This window comes from Schistocerca serialis, chromosome 7 (assembly GCF_023864345.2).
Source record: "Schistocerca serialis cubense isolate TAMUIC-IGC-003099 chromosome 7, iqSchSeri2.2, whole genome shotgun sequence".
NCBI classification, from domain to species: domain Eukaryota; kingdom Metazoa; phylum Arthropoda; class Insecta; order Orthoptera; family Acrididae; genus Schistocerca; species Schistocerca serialis.
Window position 1 is genome coordinate 213,645,471 of NC_064644.1, and position 15,065 is coordinate 213,660,535.

The following is a 15,065-nucleotide window of genomic DNA, read 5'->3' on the forward strand; positions in this document are numbered from 1 at the left end:
GTACCACCTCCTTAGTCATTCGATCTACTGATCTGATCTTGAGCATTTTTCTGTAGCACCACATTTGAAATGCTTATGTTCTCGTCTTTCTATTGTTCATCGTCCATGTTTCACCTCAGTACATGCTACACTCTAGATCCGTATAGGGGATCTGAAACAGTTTTATCCGGTTTTTCAAGACGTCAGTCTTTTAGATAAATAACAATAGCAACTTGGGGTAAATTGTAACTTAAGCTTCGAACTAAAAGTATGTTCGCGCAGGTTGTTAAACTGCTGAATTTTTTGGTTGTCAATAAGGGTGTCTTTATTGCAGCAGCTCACTCGTTCGTTGCTAACATAATATACGCAGAATAGAAATGACGACTACACATCTCAACAAAAGGCGTCTTGCGCGCCTCTCTCTCTCTCTCTGTCTGTCTGTGTGTGTGTGTGTGTGTGTCTGTGTGTGTGTGTGTGTGTGTGTGTGTGTGTGTGTGTGCGCGCACATGCATTAATCTGGATGCTTATCATGAATCCGGCGTAGGCAAAATTAAACATTTGTGAAAGATAAATGAAAATTTCGGCCCTAAGATTGTAAAAAGTTTCCCAAGTTTATATGCGTAGGCATTTAAGATACGTAGTTGTTAGCGTCTGAGATGGAAGACGTCTATGAAGAGTTACAGAAAGTGATAAATGACAGCAAAAACCACGAAATTATGATAGGATTTTAATGCTAAAGTAGGACAAAACTGCCGAACGATTCTTAAATGCATAGCTCAGAATATACGAGAAATGACAAATGTCATACCTTAGTAGAATTTGCTGTATAAATAAGAGTTAATGCCTCGGAAGCTACGAAAGTGTATCAAGATAACGGTGTGACAGGTCCTACCAACAGGGGTAGGACAAAGTATGGAAACACAAAAAACACATTACCATGCTTAACACGGTGTAGGAACACAGCTGGCATTTGAAACAGCTCCCAGTCGTCTCGACATGGGTGAACACTGGTCCTGCTTGGTTTTAAAGGGTATCTTATACCATTCATTCCGCGAACTAGTGGCAAGTCCAGGTAATAAAGAGGGAGGTGGATGGCGATCACGTACACTTCTCTCCAAAGTGGACGACAAAGGCTCAAAAATAATATTTAGATATGGTAACTATGGTGGCCAGGGGACGTGCGACAATTCGCCCTGCTCGCAAAACCAGTTCTGCACAAGGCGAGATGTGCGAGCAGGAGCACTGTCGTCTTGGAACACAGCATGATTTGGGAAACAAAGGGTGTAATATAGTAACGAATTTACCAGCCAAAATGGACACACAGTCTTGGACACACAGTCTTGGGCAATAATGCGACTTTGCCCAGTAACCGTGGAGCCCATGGAATACCACGTTGTGGGTGCCCACATCATCACGGACCCTCTGCCATATTCCTCTCTTGGGACGTAAATTCGCCCAGAGGTTGGAAGCAGTGTGAAACGTTACTCATCCGACAAAATGACTTTCTTCCACTGCTTCAGAGACCAGGTTTTATGGCTACGGCACCTCGTTTTCATGTTACGAGCATTTGCAAAACTGGTGTGTTGTTTTTGGAACTCCAGTTGGCGAGTGCAACATTCAGTTCTGTTGTGACTCTAGTAGCTCCGTCCTCTTATTTTGTGTCACAATCCTCTTAAATAAACATCTATCACAAGCGCTCAACACTTTCTGCCGCGTTGTGACTCGGAGGATGATGTATTTCCGCCTTCGCTGTATGCGGTGTAAATCTTCGGCTCTGTTGGTTACGGAAGCACCTACCGCACGAGCAGCAACAATTTTCCCAAGTTCGAAATCACTTAGTTTCGCCATAAAGCACTCATAATTACACAGAACGCTATTGTGACCACGATGACACTTGCAACGGATTAGGGACATTGCACGGGTGCTGCTCGCGATCAAATATAATATAACACCACGTCACACTGCTAGTCTGGGCGCTTATGACCACTGTAGTTGTGCGCCCTAAAACCACAAAAAAAGAAAGAAAAAGTCACACTGCAGGCTTGGCAAACATCAGCATTTATGTTCAAGCATTCGTTTCTCGCGGTTTTCCCGTATTTTTGTACAGCTGCTGCTGCTGCTGCCCGGTTTCAGTCATGGCTCCAGCGCAGAACGAGGAAGGTGGCGTGATGATTAAGATACAAAACGTGCATTCGGGACAAACAGGGTTCAAATCCCAGTTCTGTCTTCTGATTTTACGTGTTACCTTAATCGACTGAGGTGAATATTCGGTTGGTTTCTTTAAAGAAGGTGAGACTGGTCATCAATTTCCGTCACTTGTCTAGAGAAAATAAGAAGATGCTTATACAGCGTTGTTATCGGAAACAAGACCCAGATCAGAAAATCAAAAATATGTATTAAAGAAAGGATGTCATACATATCCAAAATCCTAACGACAGGACGTCTGACCACATTGGCCCTCTGGCTGTGGCAAAGCTAAGAGATTCTAAGTGCTGATTGTTGGAACAAAGAAGCAGTTCATCAGATTTAGGGCCTTCTGCTTCCATTTCTAACGAAATGTAACTGAAATATGTTCTCGGTCCAATGGGGAGATTGACATCTTTAGATAATTATCTTCCAGATTCTTAGCAGGCATAAATCTTTCAGTGGAAAAATTTTGGACGAGGGACATGAACGTAATGCATGGAAAACAGATTTTGTCCTCAAAAGTAGTCATTCACTAAATGTCGTATAAATGTTTACCCAGCACTCGTACTACCATGCTTGAAGATATATGAAACGATTGCATAGATTTATTGCTGGATAAGGCACACAAGACTCTTCATTTCATCCGTAACAGACTGGGAAACTTCAGTCCAGACGATAAGTATTGTGGAATCAATGTTACATTAATCTGCGAACATTGAAAGAACTAGAAATAATAATTAGAAATGACCACTTTATCTTTAAAACAATTTTGTAGAATTACGTAAATGTTGAATAATCTAAACCGGGAAAGATTAAGAAAGAAACCTCACTGGTAAAAGGATATTTACGAAACTTTCAAGAACCCGTAACTGCTTACAGTTACCATTTAAGGAGCAATCCATTTGTGTCTCACTTGGCGCAGGGATAGTGATCTCATTGTAATATCTGATGTGTTTAGCCTCCTTTTGATGATCTACAGGATACATATATTTTGTTCAGTTTTTACCCCATAAAATGATGCCGGTTATCTAGAAGGTGACAGCTGCGAATTACGAAGCAAAATGCAACAGTTTGAAGTACCCCATACCTTAGGTGTCGTGTTATCGCATAGATAAAAGCCCCGTTTATTATGTAATTATACTCGGCATGTGACATAGCAGTCGCTTTAACTGTATAGATAAGAGCTGGTAAGTGGTCCTTAAGGGGAGTTGGAATGCCGGAAAATGGAAAAAATTCACATTTTCAGTTTTTAACCTTATAACTTAATTTGAAATTTTCTGCTTAAAATGGTGCAAAATTTGTTAAGAAATTCCAATTGGAAGTATTTTTATTTAATTTTTCAAAATTACATGTGCGCCCAGCAAAGTTACCCATCTTGTGATTTGTACACATTTAAATCTTCGCATTTCCGAAAACATTACATATAGAAGGCTGTGGATTTCACTCTTCAGTTGTAGAATCTTTGATCCTTCCATAGGTACCATTGTTTTTACGACTAGCTGTGTTTATTGTTCAGTTTTTGATCTGTGAGTGTTTGTTTTGAGCCTCGAGTTTAGTTTGTCGCTCATTTGGAGTTTGTTATCTGTCTTGTTTTGACTTTCAGTGGTGAGTGCGTAGTTTCTACGATGCCTAGGAGTGCATCATTATTTAAAAAGCGAAAGTTTCGCGGTAATAGATTTACAAATAACGTTTGTTCAAGTGATTCTGCTTCAGCACCTGTTGATGCTGGTGAAAGTTCTGACGTTTGTACAGCTGAGATGTGTGAAGGAGACACGCCCACCAGTGCATCAAAAAAGAAGTTATCAAACTGTGCAAGTGAAATTACAGATGAAGCTTCTAATGAACAATATGTTTTAGTCGACTTTCCTGTTTTTACTGAGTTTATGAAGAAATGTTTGTGTTGTAATCTTTGTGGAGGTTCTTTTGATATGAACATAACAAAATCTATAGGACTTTCCTGCAAAATTGCTATAGTTTGTGCCAGTTGTGAAAATGAGACCTGTTTTTGGAGCTCTAAAACATGCAGTAGCAATTTGTTTGAGAGTAATATCAGGCTAATGTATGCAATGAGAGCAATTGGTAAAGGACATACTGCTGCTCAAACATTTTGTGCCATAATGAATCTTCCACCTCCACCTGCTAAAATTGACAATTACACTGAAGTGATAGGAGATGCTGTTCAGTCTGTAGCAGATTTATCAATGAAAGCTGCTGCCAGTGAAGCAAAATATATAAATGAAGGAAACCCAGATATCCCTGTTGCTTTTGATGGAACCTGGCAGAAAAGGGGTCACACATCCAAAAATGCTGTTGCTACTGTTACTAGTGTGGACAGCGGTAAAGTTTTGGACTATGAAGTGCTCACTAAACATTGTTACCATTGTGCATCTGGTAAGATAGAAGCAGCTCACATATGTAGCAAGAATTATGAAGGTACGAGTGGAGGCATGGAGGCTGCCGCTGCTGTGAAAATGTTTAGCAGATCAGAAAAAGAACGGGGAGTATTTTACACAAAATTCCTTGGAGATGGGGACTCCAAGGCATACAAAAGTGTTACAGAATCCATGCCATATGTCAATAAGACAATAACTAAACTAGAATGTGTCGGTCATGTTCAGAAACGAATGGGCACTCGTCTAAGGAAACTGAAACAGAATCTGAAGGACAAAATTTTGTCAGATGGTAAAACCATTAGAGGTCGCCTGTCAGATAAAATTATAAATGAATTACAACAATACTATGGTATGGCAATAAGAAATAATGCAAATAATTTGCAGGAAATGAGACAAGCTGTATGGGCCACATATTTACATCGATCATCAACTGATGATAATCCTCAACATTTTGCTTGTCCAGATGGTCCTCAGTCATGGTGCAATTATAGAAAATCTCAAGCTACTGGGGATCCTTATCACCATAAAAATTATATTCCATTGGCTGTTATGGAAGTAATTAAACCAATATATAGAGACTTGGGGCATCCTGATCTTCTGCGAAAATGTCTTCATGGTTGTACCCAGAATCAAAACGAGTCGTTCAACAACCTCATTTGGACTCGTGTACCTAAGAATGTATTTGTTGGGATAAAAACATTGAAATGGGGAGTCAGTGATGCTGTTATTTCATTCAATGATGGTCATATGGGTAGGCTAAAGGTCATGGCAAGGCTCGGCATTGCTCCTGGTATCAACACCATCAGAGGTCTTCAGCTTCTGGACAGCGTGCGAGTAAGGAAGGCTCAGTATGCAGCTGAATTTAATACAAAAAAAGCAAGGGCAGCAAGGAGAAGAAAGCTTCTAGGTGAAGAAGAAGAACTAGAAGATGACCCTGATTACTCTGCTGGACACTTTTGATAATAGAATAAAAGGTATTTGTGAATTTTCATAATAAATTACTTTAATCGCATTTTCTGGCATTTGACATTTTTAGTGTTACATGTACCTTTATCTCATAAACCACTCAACCAACAACATTCAAATTTTCAGAAATGCTGCAAAACAGTTCAAAGAGGCCACTGAACTAGAATCATGACAAGAACTGGCTTATTCTCTGAACTAGGGAAGTTTATGTTATACTTTTTCCAATAAAAAATGGCTTAATGGTAAAAAATTCATAAATACTATACCAACAAAAAGAAAACATTGGTTCTAGTTCAGTGGGCTCACAATATATGCTGAAAACCTCTGCCAGAATTTCAAAGTTCTGAAGATAATAGTTCCAAAGAAAAAGGTACACAAAGTTAGCAAATTTAACATTGGCGAGATAGGGCATTCCAACTCCCCTTAATGCCTAAACAGCATGCTTCGATACAGATAGTCAGATCGACCACACACACACACACACACACACACACACACACACACACACACACACACACACACAGAGAGAGAGAGAGAGAGAGAGAGAGAGAGAGAGAGAGAGAGAGAGAGAACACAAACACGTTCATGAACGTCTTCGACATGGCCTAGCCTTATGGTGTAGGCAGGTATTATGCAGAATGGCTGAAATGGGGGGGGGGGGGGGGGGGAGGGGGGGCGGCGGGCGGCGTTGAATGTCATAGAGGGTGGTTTTCGGCTTATCCACTGATCATCCTGCTGTGGGATTTGGTCAGTTTGCTAAAATCACTTACAGCACATTTCAAGATGATTTGACATTTAATTCTAATCTTCCTTCCGCCCTTTGTTGCAAAAGAGTAACAGATTCTTGCTGTTGCTAAACGTAACGCGTTTTTCACAAAATTGTGTCTTAATATCTAAATAGACTTCATATGTCACTGCTCTGTATCGAACACGCCACATTGTGTATAATTTAAATTTGAGTATTATCTACGTGCCTTAAATTTGGGCCTACAATGTTCGTTGATAAGGACTCAGTAGGAAGATTTACAAAGTCCGGGCGACCTGTTAGTACGTAGCATTGTCCATCAGCAAGCGTACCATGGAAAAAAATTAAGATCTTTCTTTTGTACTGAAACCAGTCTTTCTGCCGTGAACTTCATTGAAGGCATGCGCTCAACCACCGTCAATTACAGGTTTTCCTTGAAGATATGAATTCAGATATCAGTGACTCGCCTTGTCACACAGTAGTGAAGTAGTGAGGTGGCTCAGCTGCGGTTGAGTCCTGCTTCGAGTTTACGTGCTTCGAAACAAAACAGGTATTATTATCACTGAAGAAACAGAGCTGATCTACAGCTGTCAGATTCTAGTTAGCTGACAGTTGCCATTTTTGGTCGACGTCACACGCAACATGAATGTACTGATTTTGAAACTTCAGGGAAAGGATAAACTCGTCTTTTGATCTACAAAGAATCATCGAAGGATTTCGAAGAAAGCTGTGATTGTAGCAAAACTGGAAGGAGAGAACTTTTCTCGTGTTAAGTGTTTGAAAAAGTTTTGTGCTACAATCCTCAAAGATATCAACCAAGAGTTTTCGAAAAAGAAGTCTTGCGCGTCTTGAAGCATAGCATCTATTTGGAGAGATTTTCAGATCTTGACAGAAGTGAGAGTGGCGTTCTTCTGTTCCAAAATCCATTTGATTGTAACCTTGGTGGTGTGGCAGTTGAAGTATAGTTGAAGCTGTTTGATTTCCAAACAAATGATTTATTCAAAGAGAAAAACAGAGAAGGAAAACTACTGAATTTTACCGCTGCTTACCTAAAGCCGAGTTTATTAAACTACAGAAATTTGCTGCTGATATGACATCAAAGTATGTCCGAGCAAACGTTTTCGACAGTGAGGTGTTTTAAAGTCATCACATCGAACGAGATAGACAAATGAGCATTTGAGAACAGTTCTGTTCATTAGATGCAGGAAACGTTGATAGTATCTTGAAAGCCGAAAATCAGTTTCAAAAAATCTCACAAACGTTCTTTTACTGCTTAGTTCGTGAGATTCGAATATGCTCCCACAAGCTCTGATATAACTATCTCTTTGCTAACGTCTCCTTATGTAATCTATATTAGTAAATAAATATACTGGTTGTCCTTGTTTTTTGTGCCACCCACTCATTATTAACACGGAACACTGAACTTGGTTTCTCGTCTTTTTTTCCAGAGCTATTGTTTTGGTTTGTAAGTTTTATGCAGAATGATGATGCGGCTAGCGCACGTAATTTCGTCAGTTATCCGGCCCGCCGTGACAAAAGTTAGGTGACCTCTGCTCTATATCAATATTGTATGGTACGTAGAGCAGGGGATATACAGAACTTTGTCCAGGCTATCGTTCCGCAGCACCCGCTACTCGTTCCTGTTACGCCGCTTTCACACTATACGGTTTTGACCGTACGGCAAAAAGCCGTACGAGTTTTAGCCGTGCCTGTGTTGCTTTCACATTACACGGCTTTTTGACGTGACCAGTTGTTGGTGTCTATTCAGTTTGCTTAATGTGTGTATCAAGATGAACCGTAAACGAGTTGTTGCTTTGTGGTTGCTTCATCGTCGCCGCAAAAGAAAAGGTCGTCTTTTGTGGGTACACCCCATTAACCAGAGAAGAGACGAAGTGGGTTTATTTTATACACTCTTTGAAGATTTGAGGAACGACGGAAATAAATTCTTTAACTATTTCCGAATGTCTATTACCTCGTTTGACGAATTACATAGAAAACTAAAGGATGTGTTACAACGACAAAACACACAATTCCGCAATTGCATCCAACCTGTTCAAATGCTGGCTATCACGTTAAGGTAATTTAATACATAAAAACTAGTTCTGTTTATTTACTTATTTATTTGTGTTTTACATTTTTATTACGCTCAGATTATGAAGTAGAAAAGTCAATATCAATATCAGCAGTTGAAACCAAAGAGTTTGTAGCAGGACTGACTGTACTGTCACTTTGTGGCGACAGGCTCTCTGCAAAAACGTTGTAGAACTGCGTTGTTGATGGTGGGCCTTCATGGCTACTTGTGGAAGGCGAAGGGTATGGTGGTGGCACTTTATTAATTCGTTGATAAGAACTGCGACCTTGAGAAGTCTGTAATGGTTGTTCGAGAAAAGTAGTTGGGTTTGGTGCAGCTGGAGGAGGACGAATCTGATGCGTATGGTAAGAGGATATTGGAGCAGCATTTTCCATAGGTGAATAAGAATAAGCTTGAAATCTATTATTATAGGGCATGGGAGGTGTGTAATGGGTAAATGGAGGAGGTTGAGCTGTCAATATATTTCTCCTTTCATATATATTTTCTATAACTTTGAGGACTCCCATCTGAAACTGAAGATAATCCTGTTCATCAAATTTTTCCAGATGAGGCTTCAGACTAAGTAAAAATGACATTTTGCTGCAAGGTTTGTCTTCTTCCAGAGCTCGTAATATTTTCATTTCGATTGCATCAGGTTTTCTATGTTTTCTGTTTGTATGGCACTCGCTTTTGGATGTTTGTTGTGTGGGTGCTGTATCAAATGGCCCAGAAACATTCTCAGTATTTTCGACGGAGCCCTGCGTTTCTATATCTTCTTCCAGTCTGGCGGTGCGTTCCGATTGAAAACTGTCCTCCGTCTCTCGAGCATCATACAGCTTTTTTAGAAACTGCAGCTGATCAGAATATACATACTTTTTCATTTTCTTTGCTGCTGAGCCACTTTTTTTCGCAGCTTGAATTTTTATGTTTGACTTCACAAAGGAGTCTCGTAGATTGGTCCACCTCCGTATTACTTCTATACCTACATCAAAAGAAAACAAAACTGTATGAAAACATTTTAATTTTGTATAGAAAAAAGCAAAACTGTAACAAAAAATGTCCACTGCAAACTAAATGTCACTGATTTTTTTTCGTTTTGTTCAGGTATCTGGCAAGCGGTTGTTCCTTCACTGACTTACATTTCCAGTACAGAATTGGGATTTCTACAGCAAGTAAAGTGGTTAATGATGTATGCACAGCAATTTGGTCATCACTGCGGGAAGAATGTATACAAAGACCGACCAAAGAGGTATGGGAATCAATAGCGGCTGGATTTGAACGTACTGCTAATTTCCCCCACTGCTTAGGAGCGGTGGATGGAAAACATATCCGTCTTACTGCCCCATTTAATAGCGGATCAATGTACTTCAATTACAAAGAATACTTTTCTGTGGTTCTGATGGCTGTAGCGGATTCCAACTACAGGTTCATTTATGTCGACGTAGGAAGTTATGGCAAAGACTGTGACTCTTCAGTGTTCAGACGGTCCAGTTTATGGAAGTCAATAGAAAGTAATTCCCTGGAATTTCCAGACGTCCAATGTCTGCCTGGTACGGAAGGTCCAAAAGTACCCTACTTCTTCGTGGGAGACGCAGCATTTGGCCTACACACGCATTTGCTCCGGCCTTTTGGGGGAACAAACTTGACAGTTGAGAAACGTGTATTTAATTACCGTTTGTGCAGAGCAAGGAGGTATGTGGAATGTGCTTTTGGCATCCTCACCAATAAGTGGCGGTTGTTTCACCGACCTTTAAATGTTCATCCAGATTTTGCAGTAAAAATGGTTAAAGCTTGCATTGTTTTACACAATTTTGTACGTCAGAGAGATGGATTTATAATTGAAGACACCACATCCTTCACTGGTTTGGAAGACTTAGCCCAAGATGCCAACATAAGAGGAGGACTGACAGCCAACGCCATAAGGAACACTCTTTGTAAATATTTTATGACAAATGCTGGAAGCGTGTCATGGCAGATGTCAAAGATATAAATTAACAAGCCTTTTCCTTTTTGTAGATTGTTTGTGAAAGCCTGCGACTGTATAGTAAATAGTTTTCTTTATAAATAAATTACTGCTACCACTCACGTTTTTAATCGTTTTGTTTATATTTTGTACGACGCGTTTCGGGAAATAATTCCGATCTTCAAGTGCGTTTTTTTCTCTAAGTTTTCATTATGTGTAGTGTTTTTTTATTTGTGAGGTCTTGTGCGTGTTTCTCTTATAAATTACAGTAAAGAAAACAGAATGCAAGACCTGACACATAAAAAGACACCACACATGATGAAAACTTAGAGAAAAACGCACTTAAGGATGGGAATTATTTCCCGAAACGCGTCGTGCAAAATATAAACAAAACAAAAAAAACGTGACTGGTAGCAGTAATTTACTTATAAACAAACGATTTACTTTTAGAATAAAATTTATAACGTTAAATAAAAACTGTTTAAAACGTATTAAATGTAATATTAATATATTAAATAAATACTTACCAAACGCATTTTTATCTTTGTCTTCCATCTCATCAAAATCTTGCTTCAGTGCTACGCAAACTTCCCGCCAAGCATTCTTTGTAGCAATACGATCTCTATACGCATCTAGAGTTTTGTCCCACAGAACAGGTCTTACTTCCACCAAGGTTATCAAAAGTTCAGTATCAATTTCATCCATTCTTCTACACTTTTCAGTAAACAAGAATAAACACAAATGAATAAAACGACACTACAACGAACTAGTCGACGCCGTACGGCTCAAAACCGTCCAGTGTGAAAGCATGCACTTAGTCACGTAGGCCACTGTTGTCGAACTTGCCGTACGGCGACCGTCTGTTGTAGTGGCAAGACACGGCTGCAGCACGGCACGGCAGCGGCATTTTGCCGTCGCCGTATAATGTGAAAGGCGCCATACATTTCTTCACACCTACAGCCGTACGGCTTTTTGCCGTACGGTCAAAACCGTATAGTGTGAAAGCGGCGTTAAGTTACGTTGTGCAAGACGCGACAGTTGGCTGCGACTGCGGCGCTGCCCCCTCCTCTTTTCCCACCCTGGCAGACGGCGACGAGGCCGCAACACGACAGGAGTCGTCGCTGTTTCCCAAGCTCCGGTCGGCGGCGGCGGATTCAAATACATAAGAAAAATAAGAATTCCGATTTTCTTGCTGTAAAAAAATACTGTATGTTAATGTAACAAAGTTACATCGGCTCCCAGAGTTAGTTTCTCGATACAGATTCTCCTTTTACTTTAAAAAATTGAAAAGTATCTCTTCCGGTTTTGCGTGTTTTTTTTCGCTGTATATTACTTCTCTATCAATTGTGAGGAAAGTAAAAGGCACAAAAAATTGATGTTTGCGTATCTTACAGTTTCACATCACAGCTCGATAATGAGGTGTCTATTTTTCCGATATTCGTCACAGTTATTCCGATACTTAATTTACAAGTAACCTACTGCATAAAATTTGAATTGTGTACAGTGAAAAATGTGGTCGCTGGCTACTTTACGCATGGTTCACGTTAGGTCATACATCGTTGCCGATGAAAAGAAGCTAACATATCGAAATTATTTTTAAAGTTGAGATCAGAATGATATCGATCTCCGTTTCCGAGATTTGGGCTCATATATCTCCGGGAGCGTCGCGACTAGCCGCCAGTTCTGTCGACGCGCAACGACAATCGTGTGGTCATCACACGATAGAGAATGCATTTGTTTTGTTTCGCTGACACATTTGGACCTAATGAAACCATTTTATGTCATATTTCTCCAGTATGAGTTACTAATATTTCTCCATATGGTCTTGACAATTTCATTTAAAATGCCACGAAATGTAGGTTTCTTAAAGCCAAGTGATCAAGCAGAACCCATTTTCTTGGTTTTGCTGAGGCATCTGAACCTGTTCCAAGCTTTCTTTCTCGTTTATTTCTCTGATACGAGTCCCGAATATTCCTCCATCTGTTTTTGCACATTTCACCTAAAATTCCAATGAAAGATAAGTTTATTAACAATAAGCGCACGCTAGCGTCATTGCATTGTTTCAAGTTCTTGACAACAAGATAGGGTTACACCTTAAACATCTCTAGAATTTTGATTCTGAACGTCTATAGTATACACTGGCAGAAATGTGGAAGAAATAATGTCCGTGCTTGTTCACAAAATTTCCCCAAATTATACTTGTCAGTTTCTCCCATGCAGAAACTTTTGAAACAAGCTAAGGCAACTTTCATAGCCGACTGAATCTTTATTCCCATCCAAATGAACTTCCATATTCTTATATTCTCACAGCATACATCGTTATGGATGACATGAACATTTAATCTTGCCAAGCTGCACTCAAAAGATGACTCCAGGATTTACAAAAGACGAATTTCAATTGTGAACTGTGTCAGACCAGAAGGGCCTTGTAAAACAGTAATGCACTTTTGGCACAAGTTTTTTGAGCAGTATCTTCTACCAATGAATTGAAGTGAATGTGACAAATTACTTATTGCAGCATACTGTTTGCGCAATCTGTTGGGAAACGCCTTCCTCAAAAACGAACATCTATTGATTACAGAAAGCTGTACAACAATCTGGTGATGGTTTTTCACAACTAGAAGGTATCATCAAGACACCAATCTACCGTTTACTTTCAAAGTGAAGGTATTGTAAAATGTAACTTTCTCGTTGTACTTTAGATTGTTCATTTTATAATGTACTTGCCATTTTCAATTTTTATCGTCACAAAAAAGAGTAATGCGAAAATTGACCTTCAAGTTCATTTTCATCATTCTAATTCTACATCTGCATGGATTATACTGATTTTCATAACAGGCCTGAAAAATTTGCATTAATGGGAAAATATATATTTCACTCAGCTGCCAGTTTCAACTGTGCACCAATTTCTTCCGAAATTCTGTCTCTGAACGTAGTGTCTCTATATTTAGGGTTCTTCAAATCGTAAAGGCAAGGATGTTACGAGACCAGCTCACAGAGCATCACATCCTGTGAGTGGCTCATTTCAGTTTTCCTTGACTGGCTCGACATCTTTCCGGCAGCCGTACGTCTTTGTGTCGTCCGACTTCCGTCGCAACACTGCTCACTGGTGCAGTGCTGCGACAGCTGCCGCAACAGTCGCGCGTCGCATCCCAAACTCGAACTGCGCATGCGCCAGCAGGCAACTTCTGACGTCACGTAGCGACCCGTCGCAGTCGCTAGTGTGCGTCGCGTCTTGGACAACGTACCTTTAAAGATCGTGCGTGTCCTCGCAAGAGAACCTCTCCACCCTGCCGTCGCATGTCAGAGTGCAGTCATCTCAATCTGACTCTCGACCGCCCGAATCGAAACCTTCTTATTGTTATGGCTTTTGCTCCGCACAGAAATCGAGGGAATGCGTAACAAATTATGTACGGTTTCAACGCTGCACATGAGTGTAAGATTTAATAAGAATTACTTGTGCCAGGGTCAAGTATTCGCATTTTTACTGGGAAACACAAGCGTCGGAGAAGTAAAGTCCATCTTCTCGGTTTACGAATCGCTCGTAGACGCCAGAGGCCCTTATAATTGCAGGTGGCTACTTTTGTAGCCCAGGGGTGAGGCGGCTGACAGATGGGCGAGTCGAATCTAATAGGTCTGTTCCAACGGCCGTGCTGCTACCCAGATGACGATATACGAAGGGTAACCTTAAAGCGCTAATTACCACCGCGACAAAATAAAGCTACATTATTTTTTATTTGTTTACATATAAATGTGTGCAGCCGAAATAATGATACATAGTGAATGGTTGTTTTCATTCACGGGACATCCAGTGACTACTCCAGTTCGAAGTCACTGAACCCTCTTGACCATCTTATCCTGCTGTTATTACTCCTCTAGCTGAAATGATCGTACGGCAGTATTGGCCGAGAGGGACTGCCTGTCTCTCTCTCTCTCTCTCTCTCTCTCTCTCTCTCTGTGTGTGTGTGTGTGTGTGTGTGTGTGTGTGTGTGTGTGTCCTGTTTCAGTGGGAGTCACTGCTGTCCACATTTCAAAGATTTTAGAACAAACTCTGAATACCTTAGTGTTACTGATTCACTTGCGTGCCTAATACAGCCCTTTCCAAATTGATAATTATCGTCTCTCATGGTGACAGAAGATGGCTGTACTAAATTTATGACCAGAGGCAAAGTGACACACACACTCTCACACACATCACGTTGGTGGTCAGTTTGTATAAAAATGAGAATTTGTACATAGGCGGGTGTGAATATAGCTGAGACCAACCAGTGTAAAAGGTGGTGGTTAATATTGTTTTGTCGCCAGTTCGTATAGTAGTAGTCCACAGTTAGTGGTCTAGAGGTTGACGTTGTTGCCCCTGCATTGTGAGATCCCAGGTTAAATTCCCGACCAGATGGAGATGATGATAGCACGAGGACTGGGTGTTTGTGTTGTCCTAATCCTTTCCTCTCACCTTGATTGACGCAGAAGTCACAAAGGGGTATCAAATAGAAAGACTTGCGCTCGGTGACGGACCAACCACAGGCAGTCCCTCTCGGCCAATACTGCCGTACGATCATTTCAGCTAGAGGAGTAATAACAGCAGGATAAGATGGTCAGGAGGGTTCAGTGACTTCGAACTGGAGTAGTCACTGGATGTCCCGTGAATGAAAACAACCATTCACTATGTATCAACCCTTCTAAAGCTGACAAAGTGAGTTGTTTGTGATTGGATTGTGGAGTAGAAATTGGGGAATAGTCACTGCTAAACCAAGGTCAGGC

At 40.5% G+C, this 15,065-nt stretch overlaps 1 protein-coding gene across 3 annotated transcripts in view; it reads left to right on the plus strand.

Annotated features, from left to right (window-relative positions):
* Positions 1-15,065, plus strand: part of LOC126412594 (ethanolamine kinase 1) — a 159,644-nt gene that overhangs the window by 99,958 nt on the left and 44,621 nt on the right. The gene's annotated exons all lie outside the window — the stretch shown is intronic.